The sequence below is a fragment of the Panthera tigris genome, chromosome B4, assembly GCF_018350195.1.
Source record: "Panthera tigris isolate Pti1 chromosome B4, P.tigris_Pti1_mat1.1, whole genome shotgun sequence".
In the NCBI taxonomy this organism is placed as follows: domain Eukaryota; kingdom Metazoa; phylum Chordata; class Mammalia; order Carnivora; family Felidae; genus Panthera; species Panthera tigris.
The window spans coordinates 65,808,892-65,832,356 of record NC_056666.1 but is presented as its reverse complement, the minus strand read 5'-3'; the positions used below and the strand labels follow the sequence as shown (position 1 = coordinate 65,832,356).

General features: G+C 35.9%; 1 protein-coding gene and 1 long non-coding RNA gene across 3 annotated transcripts in view; one reads left to right on the top strand and one right to left on the bottom strand.

Moving 5' to 3' along the window:
• Window positions 1–23,465, top strand: part of CPNE8 (copine 8) — a 226,106-nt gene that overhangs the window by 81,885 nt on the left and 120,756 nt on the right. The gene's annotated exons all lie outside the window — the stretch shown is intronic.
• Window positions 6,924–11,304, bottom strand: LOC122240330. Of its 2 annotated transcripts, none has more exons than XR_006219887.1 (3): window positions 11,135–11,304; window positions 10,514–10,632; window positions 6,924–7,176 (listed from the first exon to the last, which is right to left on the bottom strand). It is a non-coding gene; the product is annotated as an uncharacterized LOC122240330 (long non-coding RNA). The 2 variants fall into 2 exon arrangements; XR_006219888.1 differs by having other exon boundaries at window positions 10,514–10,656; window positions 11,189–11,304.

The following is a 23,465-nucleotide window of genomic DNA, read 5'->3' as shown; positions in this document are numbered from 1 at the left end:
AAAGGAAAATATAACTCTACTTTCATAAGACTATTAAATTACTTAAAATTCTTCCCAATAGAAAATTATTTTTATGTTGGTCTTGAAACATGTTAAAAAGTTGATATTTTATTGGTTGGGGCATGTGGTGAATAGAATATAGTGTGAAATGTGGCCCTTGTTCAGGTCATTCGACAATTTCCATTAGACAAGACCAACAAAAATACAATTAGGCTAAGGGGTGAAGATGTCTAGAGTAATGATTATGCAAATGTTGAGAGTATTTTCTGGCAGTTGCATCATGATTATCTTATGTAATCAGAAAAGATGAGATGCCCTTTAGATTTTTCCTAGCTCCTGCTGAGGTTGGAGTAGCATAAGTGAGACAAAGCCTTGGAAACCTGTTCAGGCAACACGAAGCCATTGTAACCACCTGCTTTGCTTCATCTATAGGGTATTTTGTAATTTAGACAAGTTTATCGAAAGTGTTGATATTATACCTATCTTACTGACCAAGGTAGAATTCATTCAATGTTGTAAAGTGTATGTAACTAATCTTTTATTCAACCTTGGACCTTACTAGGCAGTCTTCTCAGGCAAATAAGTATTAAGAAAAGGGTTACTGAGAGAAGATGCATCTTCTGTTCAAATGGCAATTTACTCCTTTACCTCAACATCAAATGAAAAGCAATGAAAATCATTTATCCTTTTTGTTTAAAAGTGTAGTTGGGTTGAGGAAGAGAGTGAAATGTTATTTTCATGGAAGTTTTATCTGCCCATAATGTCGAAGTAGCCCTTAAAATTAGCAGGTCCACTAGATGGATGCTTTCAGATTCCACCCTCATCCCTGATCACCTTTAGTCACTGCCATGTATTTTTTTTTCCTGTACGTGGTTTTTCAAATCGATCGAATGGAGAGATGGGAAGGTTGGAAGGTATGTGATACTTCAGTGGAGGAGAGAATGGTTTTGGAAGAAAGGGTAGAGCCAGGGAGAATACTGGAGATGATGTAAGGTCAGGGAAGTGTTTTCTCACAGGAAACTCAATGACAACCATAACTTCTAAAGGAGGATACCATGTTTTATCACATAATACATAAACATAGTGGAATATCTTAAAGCATGGCAGAAACAATAAACTTTGCATTGGGAAATAATACGTATCTGACATCTTTACACTCTTACATCCGTTGCTCACAGTCCCCTCTGTCTCCTCCTGCCCTGCCCTCACCCCCACCCCCACCCCCATGGAGTGAACCTGCCCTGGTCAGGGCTTAGCTATCCAGTCAAAGATAACATTGTAAAATGGTCACTAAACATCCCATTGTTTTTCCATGGTTGATTCATCGTGGCTGGAGATAAAAATAGAATTTGTATACTCTCCTGTTGTAGCCATTACTTTTGCGTATCTTGTTAGGGAGTTGGAGGATTTTCCCTGTCTGGAAGGGTATAGGCTTTGGAACTGTAGCACAGGACACCTCCGGAGGCAGATTATCCACCTGCGATTAACAAAATTGACTCATCCTGAATTTAGAAAGTCTCCCTGTGTCTCAAATGTTATTTATCTTAAATAGCATTATCCAAGTGATTTAGGGCTTATTCACCAATTTGTTTTAGATGAGAGATTTATTTTCCAGTTAGTTTTCCTTTTAAATTCTAAGTTACTCCAAAGATTCTATCGTTTTCTTCCCTTTAAAGCCTTCCCTTTAAATGGTCTAGTTTAAATTATTTTCTGTTAAGGCATGAAAAATAATTTCTTTTGGCTTTTGAATTGCGCTTGTGTTATAATATCTCCTCAGTGTTGGGCTTTTACAAATGATGATAACTATAAAATTTGGAGATTTAAAGCAGATATACTAGAGCTTTAAATTGTTTGTTACTCACCAAGCCTTTGAAAACTAAGTTATATTTATTTCAAAGGAAACATGGATTTCTAGTGTATAGCCTCATGCTCTATTAAATACAGAATGTGAATTTAATGTTTATTTATTTTTGAAGTTTATTTTTATTTTTTGAAAGACAAAGAGAGAGACAAAGTATGAGCAGGGGAGGGACAGAGAGAGAGGGAGACACAGAATCCGAAGCAGGCTCCAGGCCAGGCTGTCAGCACAGAGCCTGATACAGGGCTTGAACCCACAAACCATAAGGTCATGACCTGAGCCGAAGTCAGACGCTTAGCCGACCGAGCCACCCAGGCACCCCCAGAATGTGAACTTAAAATCACTTCTTATTTTCTGTGCTTCAGTTATTGTTGTCACTTTTATTGTGAGATTCTCTTCTTTATGAGAATAAGAATTAATTTTTAAGGAGCGCCTGGGTGGCTCAGTCAGTTAAGCGTCTGGCTTTTGGTTTCACCTCAGGTCATGATCTCACAGTTCGTGGTATCAAGCCTACATAAGGCTCAGCACTGACAGCATCGAGCCTGCTTAGGATTCTCTCTCTCCCTCTCTCTGCCCCTCCCCTACTTTTCCTGTCTCTCTCTTAAGGTAAATAAACTTTAAAAAAATTATTTTTTAATATTTTGTAGGAACTTAGGTTAATTTTTTTTGAAATTGATGTTCAAGAATTTTTAATTTACTTTTTAATAGCAGCTCACGATTTTCACAATTTCCAATAATCTGTTCTGTTGAATTCAAGTTTTGAGCAAATTTGGATTCAAGTTTTGAGCAAACACATTTCTCAAAGCTTAATTCCATCTAACATTTTGGTCTTTTCCCTGAGCCCTCCTAAAATGACTCTTGTGCTACTTAATTTGTCTGCAGCACTTACTGTGTCTTCCTATGACTCATTGGCTCCTCGCTTTAGATCGTCCCATTATTATTTACCATTATACACACTCAGCAGTGTGTTTTCTCATGCTGTGAGATTGTATCCAATTTTCTGCGTGATGCTGTCAGAGAGTTTTACTTCTTCTATCTTTAGGGAGCTCAGTGATGGATTTGGCAAAGCCTTCCAAAATGCTAGAATCAGCACCAGTTTAAGAAAGATTGCCATTCTCTTCTCTGGGAGGAAAGCATTTATTATATTCATCAAGTAATAGACCTGTTTGTTCCTGTTACGCTCATCCAGGCATGTCTGGTTCTGTATAAAAGGATGGAGTAAGGAGGCAGGGACTGGTTGTGATTAGAAGGAAGATTCTTACCCTGGAGAGGAGGGGGAACTCCATGGGTAATTGAACCGGCAACTGTTTTGGCTAAGGGAAAAGATTATGTTCTTTGTAGGGTGGCTGTAGCAGCTTGTGATCTAGGCAATCAGGAGTGGGTAAAGGATAAAGAGAGGGATCTAAGAGTGATTAGGGAACAGTACAGTGAGAGGAGTACAGGGACAGGGGCTCAAAAGCAGGTGATAATTGGAAGACCAGCTTGCAGCTGATGGATGGACACTGGGATACCAACTCTGATAAAGGGTTTAAGGACAGAGCACATTGGGTGCTGAAGTTCAACAGGAGAAATGTGGATAGAGAGGAACAGAGCAGAAGGGAAGCTGGGGAATAATGTAGAAGTAGAGGGCTTGGGAGGGACTTGAGGCAAGAGCCTTAAAGGCTTGCCTTAAAGATCTGGTTCAAATGTGGCCTGATTCTGAAAGCTATTTTGTAGCTGTGGGTGTATGTAGATGAAGTCAGTGTGAGAGGAATAGGAGGAGGAAGAATGGGAGAATGATTAGTCTTGAAGGTGAGAAACATCCAAACTTAACGATGAAGCAGAGCTTGTCTTTATTGTGCAACATTTTGTATGTGAAAATATAGTCAGCTTTGGGGGAAATTTTGACCTTCAAAGTCATCTTGACTTTAGTAACTTCCTTGCAGAGTAGATTGATATTGTTATACTCCCTGTTTTTTAATTTATTTTTATTTATTTTTGTTTCTTATTGGAAAGAGCACTGGGCTGGAAATCAGAATATGATGTTTTTAGTACCATGCCTGGTACTAACTCACATGTTACATTACAAAATTTGTACATCTATATTAAATTTCCATACCTGTGGGTTACATTTGTAGTATGGAAACTTTAGTCTTAGAGATAAATAAGTAGCCGCTGTAACAGAGTTGATAGGACATGGGCTTTGGGGGCAGTCAAATCTGGGATCATAATTTATTTTTGTCATGGAGGACACTGGAATTTAATAAACACCCCAATTGCAGCTATTATTAATGTTGTTATTAAATATAGCTAACGTCTTTTAGGAAAGACCTTAAATGCAATCACCTAATAAGCTCAGCTTTCCATCTCTCCTTCCCTCTCTTCTTTCCTTCCTTTCCTTTTTTCCTTCCTGCCTTTCAGTCTTTTTGTCTTCCAGTATTTGTTTCCTTAGAGAAGCATTTAGCTAGGAATTCAGTAAGATTAGATAAAGGACAATTTTGAGCCAAAGTATATTACATATATATAAATTGTTAAGTGTTGACCAAATATAAATATTAAACATTATTTTGTCTGTTCTCAGTTTCTGCTTGTCATTAGTTTGGGTTTTATAAGATAGTGGGTTTTTGTTTTTTGGTTTTTTTTCTGGAAATGCCCTGGATTTTTAGACCATTGCCCAGGTTCATATGTAATTGCAAAATATAATCTAAAGGACAATATCAATTAAATTATTTTTCTCTTATTTGCAAAGATCACATTGATGTGTGTACATATTTATAATTTTCATATGATTCCAACACATTAAAAGTTGAACCACTGATTGCATCTTAGAGAGATGTTAGGTGCTTCACTGATCTAGCATAAGCATTTATCTACCTTTGGGAGAGTCTATATGAAAAATTGTGTGTTCTCTAAAGACTAAAAGTAGAGAGAATTTTAGTACATTTCCTTATGTATCTTGCACCAGATTATGAGTCTTCCATATAACAGAAACTTAGTAAATGTTCAACTGGCCCACTTTTTTAACATTCATTTGTGGATCTGAGCTCATGCTCTGGAAAAATCCGCAGAGATGTATTTATTTAACCTGAAAGAGTGACTGTATACAGCTGTAAGCCCCCACACTTCTCTGCTCTATGCAGAAATTCCAGTTGTTCTTGGTAAAGGCATATAAATTAGAAACTGTTCTGATTAGATAGGCTTGCAAAGAATATGGCCAGTCATGAAAGATATGGATAAGATAAATACATTTTTCTGAAAATAGTCCTTAATATCATCATCAAAGGCAAGCCCTAGAATGGTTGATCTGCTTTTCTGATTTGGATGTTATTTCCCTGTTCTTATGAAGCTTATGTACAAGTAACTCCTTTAGGCATCCAAAATTGAGAAAGAAAATAAAAGGCAAATTATTTTATCTAAGTGCTTATTATTTAGACTGTATTTATTGACTGGATTTGTTTACTTTTCTATCAGATACCACCTCAGTTTGGTAGAGGTTCTAAGGATTCTTTTTTTTTTTTCTTCTCTTAATTCATTTATTCAACACATCTTTACTGAGAATATATAACGGACCAGGAACTGTTAGGTACTAAGCATACAATTATGAAAACACAGTTGTTCCTGTCCTCATGGAGATAATCACCTATTCATTAAATGAATAGTCATACAAATAAATATAATTACATATTGATATAAACCCTATGAAAATTGCAGTACTGACTTAGACCAGAAGATATAGGTCATTTTTAGTAATTGAATTTTTATCATAAATACAGTGGGAAAAATCATGATTTTTGTTCAGAGAGGTTCTTTCACTTCTGTGTGCAGAATGGTTATGGGTAGTTAACAGGAACAATTACTAAGTTAATTACTGTTGAAATAATCTAGTTCAGAGTAGACAGTAATTTGGACTAAGAAGATGAGAAATAAGCCGATCAAAATATGTTTTTAATATTCATTTCACAAGGATTGATGATAGGCTGATAGTCTTGATTGAAAAGGATTTCAAGGAAGGCTTACAGATTTCTTGCACAAGTAACTAAATGGATGGATGTATCATTTTCTGACAAGGGGAAGATCATCCATGTCTGGGCTTTTCACAGTTGATCAGTGTTTTAGGAAGAGATGAGTCATTCTATCCTTGTATTGCAAGGTGTAAACATTTGCAACATTCTTTTTTGTTTGTTTATATTTGTCTAACCTCATTGAGTTGGATTAAAAACTGATAAAGCTGAAGGAAAGAACTGATAAGATGTGATCTGTGTTATTTGGAAGATGGCTTCTAAACTAAATAGTACCTTCTTGTTGAATAAACCTACTTGTTGAATAAACATTCCTCATTTCACTTAGTTTTAGTATCAGACAAGTTTCTAAAGGGTTACCCTTAGTATAGACAATGTTTAGAGATTATGTTGGGATAAAATCTTTCAGAGAAATTATAGGTTCCTCTACAATGAAATTCATTGTTTCTTTCTTCTTTCTTCCCTCTTAGGTTATGGCATAATTTGCTTATTCTGGGATTCAAGATGTAGCCCAGGGAATATTAGTTTTATAGTTAAGCAAACTAGTTGTAAAGAAAGACCTTTATGGGCCAACCTTAGAATAAGAATCTTGGTCTGAGCTCTAGCCCACTGATGAGATGGATGTTTGGAACTAACATTTGGGGATTGTCTCTGCTCCTGTATTTATACCCAACTGGTTTTTGTCTTCAAAGCAATTGAAAGAGAGCAGTGAATTTTTAAAAAAATAATACCAGTGGCTAACTTGATTGAATTCTTATAAGGTGTCAGTCAATATACTACCTGCTTTGCACTTAAAAGTTCTGTAACCCTTACTGCACCATTGTGAGGTAGATAGGTATTATAATCATCCCCATTCATTAGAGAAAGAAACTGAGACAAGGATTCTGGAGAAACCGCGCTTCAAATAGAAGTTGTCTGGCTTGTGACCCATGTGCTTAACTACCGCATTATAATGCCTTCAACAAATGAATATATTTATATATGGCTCTGAAGGAAATTGATTTTTTTAATTATATTTCATTTTAGTAATGAAAAAGTATTTACTTAAAAGTCAAGAATGTCTCTGAATGATAAGACGAGCTTTAAAGATACCCATCTTGGCTTAGGTCATTTCAAGGATGAGGTTCCTTTGCACGATGTCTTACCCACACAACTCTTATGCCAGCACAGTCCAGAGTAAAAACAAAAATTCCTGAGGTAAAAATTCCCGAGGTCATCTCCAGAGCGGTTTGTTTCTTGCTTCTGTCTTGAGTCATGAAGACTTAGCTTCTGTGGGCTATACCAGGTTTCCATAGAGGATGTGCTGTACTCTTCTGTTCCCTAGGATGATTAAGAGAACAGCAATAGCCCTGTAAGTGAGGAGAAGAGTGGCTTTCCTGTGCCAGCTATTCTCATTCTAGGGTTACTGCACCTGCTCTCTGTGGTCAACTAGGGTGACAGAACCCTTCTCTAGGGGTAACATTAAATTTTCTCAGAGCCAACACAGTCTAAATAGGAAGACTATTGGAAGGAATTTTAAAAATAAATCCATATTTAGTTTTGGAAAGAGGTAAATAAGTGTGTGATGTTTTTTCCTGATCTTTTAGAAAATCATCATTCTGAATTCAGTGTGTTGACAAGTACATAGCACCACGTACTCATTCTTCCTGGTCATTTCTTCCATTTGGTAATGCAGGATGATGTGCTTCCATTTCTAAAAGCAACGAGCTTTCTGCTGCTTTCTTCTCTTTCAGTGTTCAGGGAAGAGAAATTAAACATATTGTCAGGGGTTTTATTTATATTATTTTTGTTGAAGGCCTTTGTGAGTAATTATCCTTGATTGGGCCACAGTGCCATTTTAGGTACAGGCAGATTCTCACAATGCAGTAGGCTGCTCTGAGAATGTATTCTAGTAAGTGAAAAATCTCAGTAATCTTTGCAACTCACTGTCTGCTTTGATACCAGTATTGGTTAGAGCCAGTAATCATGGAGACAGACCAATTGAATCTCAACTGTTTCCCAATTTGAGTTAATTCCGATGAAAGACTCTAAACATGGAGGGCAATTTAGTAAACTGACATTTCCAAATACATCTAGATTCCAACATATATTTTTAGTCATTTGCATAAACGTATTGTGTTGGTTTTTTTTTTTTTTTAGTATAAATATACCACTTCTAGCTAACTGAATTGTTGGCTTCTCCCAACATTTTAATAAAGGTTTTTACCTTCTCCCTTTCATACTATTTTTGTTTGTTTTAAGTTCCCTGTTGTCCTTTCCTAAACAGGTCTACTTAAACAATAATCAAAGGAATACACAGTAGATGTTCCTGTTCTGTTCTTATTAATTCTTCTGTTCACCATGACACATGTGGGTTCCACAGCATGATGGAGCAAAGCCCCTGAACAACCTCCTAAAATTCAATCAAGCTGCTGAATGCCTTTCCTCCATCCTTTTTTTCTTTTAACAATTGTGAAAAGACTTAAAAAGAAACCATTATATCCTCTGCGTTGTAGAGACCTGTTGTTGTGCCTTGTAAATGGTAAGATTTGGTAAATGTTTATTCAACTATATTTTCCAGAATAAGAATCAAATTTATATGTTTTTCTCTTTTTTGTTAAGAACACAAAATGTCTCTCCTGCGCATTATAACTTTGCACTTCAGAGCTTGGAATAGAATTTTTAGATTATAATAATGTTGCTACCTATGCATTTTACTACATCACAAATGTAAAGGGTACTTGCAATAATATTAGTAACCTAATATTTCTGTACGTAGATGGACAGATCTAGTTTATCCCAGCTGAAATAATTTCTTAAAAATTTTTGGCATATGTGGTATTTAAGAGCTAGGATCACATCATTCTTGTCAATAGTTACTTTTAAAGAAAATTTTCATCTCCAGAGATTATGAACAGTTTACTTTGTTTTTATTACTGCAAAGCTGTGTCTCAAATCACCGATTGTGTATTCCTCATAATTCTGTACTGTGATAATAACTGCCTTGCCTTTCTTTTAATGTCAGCATTTACATTCTGACCATAAAAGAAGACCACATTTAATTTAATTGTAATTTTATTTTATTTTATTTTTTTATTAAAAAAAATTTTTTTAATGTTTATTTTTGAGAGAGAGAGTGAGACAGAGCATGAGCGGGGAGGGCCAGAGAGAGGGAGACACAGAATCCGAAGGAGGCTCCAGGCTCTGAGCTGTCAGCACAGAGCCCGACGCGGGGCTCGAACCACGAACCATGAGAACATGACCTGAGCCGAAGTCGGCCGCTCAACTGACTGAGCCACCCAGGCGCCCCTAATTTAATTGTAATTTTAACAATTACAGGGGAGCAGATGGATTTCTTGAGCACAGTGTTTAAAAATTTCAACAAAATTTGCTATTGCCGTTTTCTGGCATTTAACATATTTTAACAGTGAACGTCATATATTTTCTTTTGTGATAACTGATAGAGTAAAATCTTAGAAACAATGTCTTCATAATTTTTAGAGACAAAATGTATTGCCTGGAAAGATAAATGTATGAGATTTAAATTAAAATATTCATTCGTTTTGAAAAACTACTTGCATGCATCTTTAGTTTTGCCTTTGGAAATGACATCATTTCTTCCTGTAATTAGATTTCAAAAGAAAACTAATATACGAAAAGTATGTTTCTTTTTGCTTGAACATCAGTGTTAGTTTTCAATTACTGAGCTATTTATGTGGCTTTGATTTTTTCTTTGTTTAACAAGAAACATTTGGTCTCTTATGTCATCATCCCCAGCTATTTACCTTCTCTGTATCTACACTTGTGTGATCTGAGCACCTCAGTGTCACAGTCCAGAATCAAATGGTCCGGTGATACCACTGAATCCTGATCTCCAGCCCAGCTTCAACCTTCTATGCTCTGTCATTCTTGTGGGTACATTTTTCCTTTCTTCTCAGCAGCTTTTCCAAAAGGCTACAAATTTTCTTCAAGCCCTCTGTCACATAACCTTTCTTCTCCTCACTCCTAGCCTTTTGCTTTTACAACTTTACCTTTTTACTTTCAGAGAAAATAATATCATAAATACTATTAGTTGCTGCATCTGTTATTTAACACTCTAACACCCTGCACCAAGAGCTTTCCATATATTGTACCATTTAATCTTTCCTCAACCTAGCAAACCAGAGATTATTAGTCATAGTTTGCAGATGAACAAATGAGGCTTAGATAAGTCAAATGCTCACCCAAAATTTGGAGAGGAAGGAAGCCAGGAGCTGAGGTGCTTTTTAAAACTCAGGTGTGACCCCTTAATCGTTCTCCCATTTTTGGCACACTACAGGGGAGATTTAGTTTACCTCCTCCCCTCCTGGTTTAGTTGAGCATATATTACTTTTCTCCACCTGAACAACTGCCTTCTTCTAAGCCCTGGATTGCACTCCACACAGACATCCCTAGAGACTTTGCTTCCGCCCTGCCATCCTCCAGACACATAACTCTGCCTCTACCTTACGCTGTGGCTCTGCCTCCGTTCTTCCCATCACAGCAAATAATCTTCAAAGACTTCTTGCACAGCTGCTCCACCGCTCCACTGCCACTACCTCGTCAACCCACTTTTCATGATTCCACTTAAATGTCTTGCTTGGGGGCTCAGCTACCTCCTGTGTGCCATATCCATAGATGCTTGCAGTTCTCATCTTACCTGGCCTCTCTGTGGTGCTTGTTGCTGTTGATCAGTTCTTTCTTGAAACTCCTCTCCCTGTGCTTTCATGACACCGTCTTTCACTGGTTCCCTCATGGCTCCCTGGATAGTCCTCTTACCTGCATCATGGGCCAAACAATGACCTGAAATTGTGCACAAAATGCTGAGTGACATTTTTCTCCTGAAAATGTCTCTGGCTCTTATTAGAGTCTCAAATGTGTCTGTCACTTAACAAAGTTTAACACCTACACCCTACAGGATATGTTACTCTGGATGATGTCTTATATGTCTCTGATTTCAGCTGTCACCTATATCACAATGATATCACATCTTATATCAATCATATTTCTTTTGTTGGCTCCAGATGCATGTATATAGCTGCCTACCAAACATAGATGTCTCAAAGAAATGTCAAATTGAATATGCCCCAAAGGTGAATTTGTCATTTATACCATCAAAATTCCTCCTGCTGTGTCCTTTCTCTGTGATGGCACTGCTAGGCAGTTTCTAAGCAAGGTAGGTGGGAGTCGTTTTATGCCCTTTATCCCTCTCTCCTTCCTTGCTCAGCAGCCAAGCTGTCCATCTTCACTTCCCCTACTCTTTTGCAGCAACCCCTCTTACTTAGTTGTACAGCTCTTCCTGACCAGCCTTGATGTCTGTAATTACAGTCCGCACCAGTTTCCTCTGCATGCAGTAGCTCGTACTGGTCTTTTTAGAGTCAGACGTAGAATTCAGCTCCTTCTTCAGCTCTTCCCCATACCCTGTTGGGTAGAAAACTCAATCTGCAATGGCACTTGACACCCACCAGTGTACTCTAATATTCCTAAACACACGTTATCCTCTGAGCGACTTGAATGTCCTTCATTGGATCATATTCTTACATCACTGTGTCTGATCCTCGTGTCCGGAAGGCATTTATGCACTTTGCCCCACTTGCCAGTTTGCACCCACCTTGTTAGACACAGCTCCTGTCACCTTCTCTGAAATCTTTCTGGTCTCTACCAGACTAGGATTGGTGCCCATTGTTAGTGTAGTACCTGAATCTTTGTTCAGTTATAATGTTCTTCATCCTTTATTGTTTATTTCTGCATCACATGTTTTGCATTTCACTACAGGGCAAGTGTCAGTTAGTTCTTTGCATAATACTTCTCCCTAAACTCTACGTCACTTCTCCCTCACAATTCAAGTGTAACAGAGCTCTCATATGTGAATAATTTATGTGTTGCCAAATTTTAGTGTAATATTACATAAATAACTCATTGTGCCACTAGGTACTACATTAACTTTTTTCATTCAATTTTTTTGAAAAGAGTTCATTCAGTTTGAGTTGTTTTTGTCCCAGTTCAAATAGATCGGCTTAGCATGGAAAGGTGTTGGATTATCCTTTATCCAGTTAAGAACTAGCTCTTATTAGAGTCTAGGTCCTTTCTCCAACTGCCTCCAATTGGGGATTTATTACTGCAGTTAAGACTAGTCCATATGTTAAGTTGGCAAATTTTGTACTGAAGATTATCTCTTAATGCCATTACCTACACAGGTGAAACACTTAGAATTCCCATTCTGCTTCTTTAGCTGCCTAACATTCTATATCAGGAACTGTTTTTTCATATTTTATCACCTCTTCCCTTTTCCTGCCTTCAGTCAGTGAATATACTTCATCCTGTTATTATCTGGCCCACTCATGATTGAGCTAGTATAATCACCGAATTAGTACTAAGTTTGAACAGAAGTCATGCTACTGGCTTAATTTGTTAGTTTTCTTGTACATCCATATTGAGTTACATTATTTCTCTGGGGACTTCTGAAATCACTCTCTTAAATCAAATGTAATGCAATTCAACAAATGCTTAGAGAATGTCAATATCAGATGTCTTTAGATGTAGACAGGCAGAGACGGCGATGCACAACCCTTCCCCTTCTGGAGCTGCCTGCTTTTGTGAATAATACATGTAAGCACATGATAATAACTATAATGTATGGAATACTTGCTGTGTGCTGTTTATACACATTTGATATTAAAACTGAATTATTAGTCCTCAGATGAGGATACTGAGTTTCAAGAAGATTACACAACTTGTTCAAGGTCACAGTCATTAATTGATGTACCGGGGATGTGAAGTTAGCTTTGTGGAACTCTCAAATGCGATGCCTATGTCCAGGTCTTGTAAGACAGCAGGAGTTTCTACAAGGTAGAGAGGGTGGATGAATGAACTCTAGTTATGAGAGTCAGAGAAGCAGCATTTGAGTTGGGCTTTGAAAAATGAAGTGTTTACCAGGTAGATAGCCTAAAGATGAATCTGAGATCCTAAAAATTTTCAATATTGAGAAAGGCTGATGAAGGAGATATTTTAAGGCAGGAAGCATTGTAGATTACTGAAGGCATACCTCTTTAGTGATGTGACTTACTGCCTTCAGCTCAGCATAAGCAAATTAATTTTCAGAAAAAATATTAAGCTTGATAGTAGCTCCTTCATAATGTTATTAAGTGTGATGTTTCATTTTTCATGTTTTCAACGTCTATGACTGAAATTCTACTGCATATATTTTCCTGTGACTTGATTTGTTGCTCAAAATTGTTTGTGATAGCCATATATGTAATGTGTGATGTGTGGATGTGTGAAGTTATACTTTACTCATTTATTTTATTACTGTATCAGTTTTATGAATTATAAACAGATTTACCTAATATTAAGTTGGTGGGCCTTTATAGCTTCCAGTTTTTTTTTTCTGTATAAACAGTGCTATAATAAAAACTATTATATATCTCCTCATTGGATATAAAATATAAAATTATTTGCATATAAAAAATATTGGATGTCTTCTTACTATATGCCTAGGAATGAAATTCTGGGGTCTTAAGGTAGGTGTGATGTGGAAGGGAGAATTTTGGCCCATGACCTTTGCTGTCTAGCGTCACACCAATGGTCATGTTACTTATGTGGCAAGAGGAACTTTGCAGACATAATTAAAATTACTATTCCCCTGACTTCAAGATACAGAGATTATCATGAATTATCTAACTAGAGTCAAATTAATCACATGAGCCTTTAAAAACAGGAAAAAAAGCAAAAATATAAATAAAAATTAAAATTAAAAGCTAAAGGCAGAACAGAATATGAGAGAGATACAGCTAATGCACGTGGGGAGGTCAAAGGACTCCATGGGAAAGACCTGACCTGCCTTTTCTGACTGAAAGATGTAGGGGCAACATGAAAATCAAGAAAAGGCTCTCTGTTCTTTTTCATAGGTCTATTTGTCTGTCTTTGTGCTGGTACCATACTGTTTTGATTACTCTGGTTTTGTAATATGTTTTGAAATTGGGAAATGTGAGTCTTCCAGGTTTGTTCTTTGAAATTGCTTTGGCTATTTGGGGTCACTTGAGGTTTCATATAAATTTTAGGATGAGTTTTTCTACTTTTTTTAATGTTTATTTTCTTTTGAGAGAGAGAGGGGGAGAGAGCGAATGGGGTAGGGGCAGAGAGAGGGAGACACAGAATCTGAAGCAGGCTCCAGGCTCTGAGCTGTCAGCACAGAGCCCGATGTGGGGCTTGACCCCACGAACCGTGAGATCGTGACCTGAGCCGAAGTCGGACACTCAACCGACTGAGCCACCCAGATGCCCCTCTACTTTTTTTCTGTAAAAAAAAAATAAAATAACACTGGGATTTTGATACGGATTATGTTAAATCTGTAGATTGTGTTGGGTGGTATGGACATCTTGACAGTGTTATCTTAAAATCATGAACACAGGATGTCTTTCCATTTATCTGTGTCTTCTTTAATTTCTTCCAGTAATATTTCATAGCTTCTAGTGTGAGAGTCTTTCACCTTCTCAGGTTATTCCTAAGTATTTTATTATTTTTGGTACTATTGTAAATTGAATTATTTTCTTAATTTCCTTTTTGGTTTGTTCACTATTAATATATAGAAACATAATTGGTTTTTATGTTGATCTTGTATCCTACAGCTTTGTTGAATTTATTAGTTCTAACAGTATTTTTTACTGTGGAATCTTTAAGGTTTTCCACATATAACTTATATGACATAACCTTCACTTCTTCCTTTTCAATTTGGATGTCTTTATTTCTTTTTCATACCTAATTGCTCTGGATAGCACTTCCATTATGATGTTGAATAGAAGTGGCAAGGGTGGACATCTTGTTTTCTTCATGACTTTAGAGGAAAAGTTTTCAGTCTTTCTCCATTGAGTATGAGATTACCTGTGGATTTTTCAAATATGGCTGTTATTATGTCGAGATGTGTCATTCCATCCCTAGTTTGCTAAGTGTTTTTATCATGAAATGGTGTTGAATCTTGTCAAATGCTTTTTTGCATCAATTGGGATTGATGATCATATGGATTTTGTCCTTCATTCTGTTAATATGATATATTAAACTGACTTGGATATGTTGAGCCATCCTTGGATTCCAGGGACAAATTCCACCTGGCCATTGTGTATAATCCTTTTAATGTGCTGTTGAAATCAGTTTGCTAGTATTTTCTTTTGGATTTTTGCATCAATATTTATGGGGGATTCTAGTCTTTTTCTTATAATGTCTTTGGCTTTGGTATCAGGGTAATACTGGCCTGTTAGAATGAACTTGGAAATACTCCCTACTGTTCAGTTTATTGGAAGAATTTTAGGAAAATTGATGTCAATTCTTTAAGTGTTTGGGAAAATTCTCTAGTGAAGCCATTTTATCCTGGACTTTTCTTTGTTAATAGGTGTTTGATTACTGATTCAGTCCCCCTACTAGTTACTTATCTGTTCATATTTCCTATTTCTTCATGATACAATTGTTAGATTCTGTGCTTCTTGGAATTTATCCATTTCTTCTATGTTATCCAATATGCTGGTCTGTAATTGTTCATGATATTCTCTCATAATCCTTTTTATATCTGTGGTATTGGTTGTAATGTTCCCTCTTCCATTTTTTTTTTATTTTAGTATTGTCTCTCTTTTTCTTAGTCCATCTAAAGGTTTGTCAATTTTGTTGAACTTTACAAAAACACAACTTTTAGTTTTATTTGTGTGTGTGTGTTGTTTTTCTATCATCCATTTTTAAATCTCTGATCTAATCTTTATATTTCCTTACTTCTGCTAGTTTTGAGATTACTTTGTTTTGTTTTTCTAGTTCTTTGAGGTATAAAGCTTGGTTGTTCATTTGTAGTCTTTGTAAAAATTTATTTTATTAAAAAAATTTTTTTTGAGAGAGAGCAAGAGCAGGGGAGGGACAGAGGGAGAGAGAGAATCTCAAGCAGGCTCCATGCACAGCATGGAGACTGATGCAGGGTTCAATCTCACAACCATGAGATGATGTGAGCTGAAATCAAGAGTTGGATGCTTAACCGACTGAGACATGCATGCAGCCCTGATTTGTAGTCTTTTTTTTTTTTTAATATATGCATTTACAGTTATAAACTTCCCTCTTGGCACTTCTTTCATTGCATCCCATATATTTTATTTTAGTTTGTTGTATTTTTATTTTCATTGTTTCAAGATATTTTCTCTTTAAAATTTTTTTTCTTTAATGTTTATTTATTTTTGAGAGACAGAGTGTGAGTGGGGGAGGGGCACACAGAGGGGGAGACACAGAATCTGAAGCAGGCTCCAGGCTCTGAGCTGTCAGCATAGAGCCTGATGCAGACCTCAAACCCACAAATTGTGAGATCATGACCTGAGCCAAGTCGGATGCTTAACCAACTGAGTCACCCAGGTGCCCCCAAGGTATTTTCTGATTTCCTTTGTAACTTTCTCTCTGAACCATTGGTGTTTAAGAATGTGTTGTTTTATTTCTACATATTTGTGTAGTTTCCAATTTTCCTTCCACTATTGATTTCTAACTTCATTCCTTTGTCATTGGAAAGCATACTTTGTATAATTTCAAGCTGCTTGAATTTGTTAAGACTTGTTCTGTACCTAATATATAGTCTCTTCTGGAGAATATTCCATGTGAACTTGAGAAGAAGTATGTTCTGTTGTGTTGGAGTGTGATCTTTATGTCCATTAGGTCCAGTTGGTCTGTGATGTTGTCCACGTCCTCTATTTCTTTACTAAACATTGGTCCAGTTGTCCTATCTATTATTGAAAAGTGGAGTGTTAAACTTTCTTACTATTATGTGTTGGTATTGTATTATCTTTTATTAATACACTGCTGCATTTTTGTTTAATACTATTTTGTTTATTTTTTTGCATGCAAAATACTAAACTAGTAGAATCTCACAGGTCTTATTTTTGTTATTGTGCAATTCTGAGTATTCTTTCCTGTCTGCTATTCCTTCTTTTAATAATGAGTTTTCAGAAATGTCTTAAAAATTGCATTTGTCATTAATTTCTAACTCAAATTTTTTTGGTCAATAAATGTGATATAGTTTAGTAAATATTCTATGACATAGTGTGTGATCAATTTTAGTAAATGTTTCATAAATTAAAGCAAAATTTTGAGAATGAGTGGAAATCACCGAAATGAAAAAGGGGCCTTGAGTGGTTGGTAGGATGAGTATTCTGGGTGAAGCAGGGGGGAAGGAGACATCTGTTATGGATTCAAGGAACAAAAAGCATGGCTCTGTTCAAAAATGGCAGAAAAGATGAAATTAGATATTTTACAGTGAATGTATTTTATGAAGGATATTATGTCCTAATTAATCAGTTTGGAATTATTGTAGGATCTATGTAGAGCCACTGGAAGATGGAAGGCTTCATGGTTAGAATTCATGATCAAATCAATCTGACATCCATGGAGAGGATACATTAAAGGAGTACCAGCCTGAGACCAGTTAGGAACATTAAAACTACAGTAATCCAAGCAAAAGAGTAAAGGTATGAACTAAGGCATACCTGCTAGAGGTAATGGAGAAGTAGTAAGAGATATGGAAAAATGTTATAGTTAGAAAACTAAAACAAACAAACAAACAACCCTGATGGCAACAATCAACAAAAAGCAAAATCAAACTAAACAAAAACAAACCACCCAGTCTCTCAAGAGACCATTTATGTGTCATATGTCAATTTTGGAAAGGATTATTTCATCTTTAATAATTCTCTTGACATGTCTCTTCAGCTGTCTTGGGGATGAGTTCTATTATTATTACTATTATTATTATTATTATTATTATTATTATTATGTGTTGTAAAATATAATAGAAGAATAGTAGTATGGGAAACTTTTCAAAATAGACTTTTTTGAATAACTTTCTATTTTGATATAATTTCAGTTATACAGAAAATTGACTAGAATAGTACCAGAAACTTCTGGATGCCCTTTACCCAGAATAACAGACATTAACTTTGTCCAAAGTGCTTTTATCATTTTCTCCTCCACCTTCTTTCTTCTTATCCCCCTCTTTGATATTCTAGTTCTAGTAGTAAGTTGGAGGCATTGTTGGAGACACTGTGCCCCCTTTCTTAAAATTCTTGAGTGTGTATTTCTTAATAGGGAGTTGATGATCAAAATCAGGAAATTTCACAGTGATACAATGATATGTAATCCATACTCCATATTAAAATTTCAACAATTATCCCAGTAATATCCATTAAAGCGATTTTTCCCCAGTCTAAAATTTAGTCAAGAATCATACATTGTATTTAGTTGTCCTGATTTTAGTCTCTTTCAACCTGGAATAGTTCCTCAACCTGTCTTTTCTTTCGTCACATTGTTTTTAATCTTTTTATTTTAAAATAGCTGTAGATTTATAGAAAAGTTACAAAAACAGTACAAGGAGTTCTTATACATTCTTCACCCAGTTTCTCCTAACACTAACATCTTAATTACCAATGGACATTTGTCATAACTAGTAAACCAACATTGATACATGACAGTTAACTAACTCCAGACTTTATTTGAATTTCACACTTGTTTCTTCCATTAATGTCCTTTTTCAGCTAATGTCCTTTTTTCTGTTTTACAGTTCAGGTTAGGATACCACATTGCATTTAGTTATCCTGTCTCCCAGTATCTTCTGTTTTGTGACAATTTCTTACTCTTTCCATGTTTTGATGCCCTTGACAGTTTTGAGGAGTATTAGCAGATATTTTGTAGAATGCCCCTCAATTTGGGATTGTCTAACATTTTTCTCGTTGTAGGTTTGGAGGGGAAGTTCACAAAGGTGAGGTACCCTCGTTAGATCATATCAGCAGTACATGATATCAACATGACTTATTGCTGGTGATGTTAACTGTAATCACTGGGCAAAGTCATGTTTGCCAGATTAAAATGGTCACTGTAAGGTACACATACTCTTGTATAGTATGATGAGTTTTTCATATGTTTTGGAGCTATACTGTTAGATGCATAAAGTATTGAGATTTTTATATCTTTCTAATTAATTGAAACTTTTGTTAATTACATAAGAACTATTTGTAGCAATATTTTAAAATTTAAAATCTATATGTTTAGTATTAATGTAGGTCCACTGATTTTCATTGGGTTTGGTTTTTTTTCGCCTAAGCATATCTTTACATTCTGTTCTTTTGAACTTTCTAAATTCTTAAATTTTGATATCTGTAGTAAATAGCTTATAGATGAACTTTATGTTTTTTAAGTTTTTTTAAAAAAAATTAATGTTTGTGCACTACTAGGCATTTATCCACGATGTACAGGTTTGCTGTTTCAGAGGGACACATGCACCCCCCATGTTTACAGCAGCACTATCAACTATAGCCAAAGTATTGAAAGAGCCCAAACGTTCATAGATGGATGAATGGACAAAGAAAATGTGGTATATATATGTATAATGGAGTATTACTCGGCAATCAAAAAGAATGAAATCTTGCCATTTGCAACTATGTGGATGGAACTGGAGGGTATTATGCCTAGTGAAATTAGTCAGAGAAAGACAAAAACCATATGACTTCACTCATATGAGGACTTTAAGAGACAAAACAGATGAACATAAGGGAAGGGAAACAAAAATAATATAAAAATGGAGGGGGACAAGACAGAAGAGACTCATAAATATGGAGAACAAACTAAGGGTTACTGTGGGAGTGAGGGATGGGCTAAATGGGTAAGGGGCATTAAGGAATCTACTCCTGAAATCATTGTTACACTATATGCTAACTAATTTGCATGTAAATTTTAAAAAATAAAAAATAAAATTAAAAATTTTAATGTTTGTTTATTTTTGAGAGAGACAGAGCACAAGCAGGGGAGGGGCAGAGAGAGAGGGAGACACAGAATCTGAAGCAGGCTCCAGGCTGTGAGCTGTCAGCACAGCACCCGATGCGGGGCTGGAACTCATGAGCAGTGAGATCATGACCTGAACCGAAGTCGGTCATTTAACCGACTGAGCCACCCAGGTGCCCCTGAATTTTATGTTTTTTATACAAAGTGACAATATGATTTTAATCTGGACCATTTGTTTCATTATCAAATGGCTTAGTGACTGTTGCCCTGGATTTATTTCCATTACTTTCTTACTGCTTTCTATCTGCTCTACCCTTTGTTTCTTTAGTTTCTTTTGAGTCGGTTGTATTTTTAAAACACTAGTTTACAATTTTCCTATTCTAAACTTTAGGTTATAAAGTCCTTTAAAGACTGTAGTTTTGCAGAAGTTTTAAAACATATGCTTAGGGGTGCCTGGGTGGCTCAGTCGGTTGAGCGTCCGACTTTGGCTCAGGTCATGATCTTACACTCCGTGAGTTCGAGCCCCACGTTGGGCTCTGTGCTGACAGCTCAGAGCCTGGAGCCTGCTTCGGATTCTGTGTCTCCCCCTCTCTCTGCCCCTCCCCTGCTCATGCTCTGTCTCTCTCTGTCTCAAAAATAAATAAAAACATTAAAAAAAAGTAAACATACATGCTTAATTTATCAAATTCTATTCACTTCAAAGCATCTTGTCCTTTCTTCTTGAACAAAGAACATCAGAAAATTTAACTTAAATTCTCACTCTCCTAATTAATCCTATCATTTGTATTGTTATGTAGTTTTTAACATTTTGATTCTTGTCTTATATTCAATATTTATTAAGATTTATTTATATTTTACCACTTCCTTTATTGTTTCTTCTCTCATTGCAGACTTCCCATCTGTGATCATTCTCCTGTAGTTTGAAGTCCTTTAGAAAGGCCTCAAGCAAGGATCTTTGGCTATAAATCCTCAGTGCTTACTTGTTTAAAATTATTTGTGGGTCATGCTTGTTCTTAAAAGGGATGTGCACTGTATACATTCCTAGGGGGATAGTTACTTTTTTCAAACACTGAAGACATTTTCACTTGTCTCTCACCTTCAGTGTTCTTTCTGAAATTCCCGTCCCTGTAGGCAATCTGTCTTTTCTCTCTGGCTCATTTGAACATGTGCCCTTCATCTCTGCTCTTTTGCTATGGTCCTCTTATGTGTATAGGTATAAATTTACTTTTATTTATGCTGCTTGGAATTCGTTCAGCCTTTTGAGTCTGGAAATTGATTTTTTACATCACTTCTTGGAGTTTCCCAGCCATTCTCTCGTCAAATATTACATCTTCTCTATTCCTTCTTCTCCTTCTGAACCTCTGATGATATGTATATTAAAACTTTTATCTGGTTCTCCATGTCTGTAAACCTCTTTATAATAGTTTCCAGTATAGTCTGCCTCTCTGTACTGCATTGTGGATAATTATTTTACATCTGTCTTTCAGTTCACTAATTCTTCTGCTGTGTCTAATCTGTGGTTAAATCCGTTCACTGAGTTTTCTTTTTCTATTATTTCCAGAAGTTCCTTATTTTTTCTCCAAATATTCTCAAGTATTTTTATTATCCTTTGCTAGTTACTCATATTTCCATATCTTTCTTTAAATTTTAGGTGTATTATACACGCTTACATTTTGTAAATTATTCATAATATTTCCAGTATTCTAAGTCTGTATTTGATGCTGTAGCCTGTTGTTTCTAGAGACCCTAATACATGGTACAGTTTTCCTTTAGTTTTTTTGTGATACTTTGAAATGAACTCATATGTATTTAAAAATTTTTAATGTGAGAATCTTTCGAGATGTAGTTAGAAGGCAAACTCTGCAGAGATGTTTTCCATTTACCAGTTACCTATGATCACTTCAACCAAACAGAATTCTTGGTTAGAGTTTTTTATAACTACCAGGTAGTGAAAAACTAACAAGACTGTTTGAGGTATGAATGATTAGGAGACTTTTTTTTTTTCTCTTTTATTCGTCATCAGGTTTTAAGGCAGGGATTTACTTTTTAGGTCTCTCCCAAGTGAATGTTTGTATCTAATTCATGCTACAATCAGGCAGTGTAGTAATTGTGATCCAAGCTCTATGTTGGTATTAGTCATTTATTGAATTCTCCACCTTGTGAGTCTTTCCCTCCCCCGCTTTTTTTGGTCTCTTATTTTTATGTCCTAAGGCGTCATGAAAAAGAAGCCCAAGATCAAGCTCTACAGGGTCACCTCTGCTTGTCTTTCTGGTTTTTCTTCTTCAGGCTCTGATTGGTCCTTACTGTTTTTGCCAGGTTACTAGAGCATTTATAAAGACTTTGTGGCAAATTTTATTCAGCATTTTACAGTCTTTTCAGGTACATGTTCAGTCAGGGTGTTTAGTTTGTCATAACATGTAAAATGTAAACCTGGAAATTGACAGATAGGAGGAAAAAAGGTACAGCTAGATTACAAAAATTAACCGATTAAGGTTGCTGGAAGGATGCTAAAAAAGATGTATGTAATATTCCAAGGAAAGATGTGCAAGAATAAATTAATTGATCTTTTAGTCATAAAGACTTGGAGAAAATGGAAGATCCTGACATGTAGTTAACCTAATGGGGAGGAAAGATATAAAGAAAACAAAATGTGATAGGCGGTTTACTGCACAAGCTATGAGATGACATTTTTAGTTCAAAACCAAGTGGTACTCTCCAGAGGAAAATATTACAGTAGAAAGGAAGAAAGGATAGAGGAGTTTTAGAATATGTATAATTTACACTGTTAAATTTACAACTCAGCCTTTTTATTTATTTATTTATTTATTTTGCCTTCTTCCCAGTTAGGCTAAGAGCCAAGTCCCTTTACACATGGAGAACAGGGGATTATGTATTTGTTGCATCCATGCTGATATAGATTATCAGATATGAATTATATTCTTGAGGACAGATACCCTTGTTGGGCTGCAATTCCACAACTTGTAGGTCCCAGGAATAACAGAAGAGTCTGAACTATGATTTGTGATGGGACAAAAGAACCATGAAGTATACTATGAGAGCATTAGGATTACTCTTTGGGGGATTCTTATGGACTTGTCTCTGTATTCCCTCATGTAACGCAGGGAACCATACACACACCTTGCATTTTCCTAGTGCACTTTTGTGTCAGCTGGAATCTATGTGAGCATAAATATACCAGATACATGTACAAAGAAAAATGTGTGTGAGTTTGACTTTGCTTAATTTTGCTTATGTATTACATATTTTCAGTGTATATGGAGCACCTGCTATGTGTAGACATTTAACTCTATTGCTTCACAAGAGGTCTATGTCATGAACTTTACTCTTATGGATGTGATAATCTACTTGAGAAAAGACAGGGAAAAATATGTGATGGTAACAAGTTAGGAATAATTAAATGCTAAACTTGTGTTACTTCAAGTGCCATGGGATTGTGGAGAAGGCCGAACTTTGTGTGAGGTCGACGGGATGAAGTTTCCTGGGACAAATGGAACTTCTTCTAGGGATATGGAAGGTTTGAGGTGAAATAGGAAGCAGTTAGCATGATGAGGTGTATCAGGGCATGGGAATGGCCATAAAGAGGAAATGAACACCAAGAAATAACTATGTTGATGAAAGGGGAAAGAAATATTGAAAACCAAGGTGAGGAATAGGTTTTAATCACATAGTAGAAATTTTAGAACCCATGGGAGGAAGTTTTATTACATTATAGATATTATGTTATATATTACATATGGTAGACAATATGAAACTGTTGATGATTCTTGGGCAGATGTCTGATATGTTTAGCTTCATTAGGAAATGTG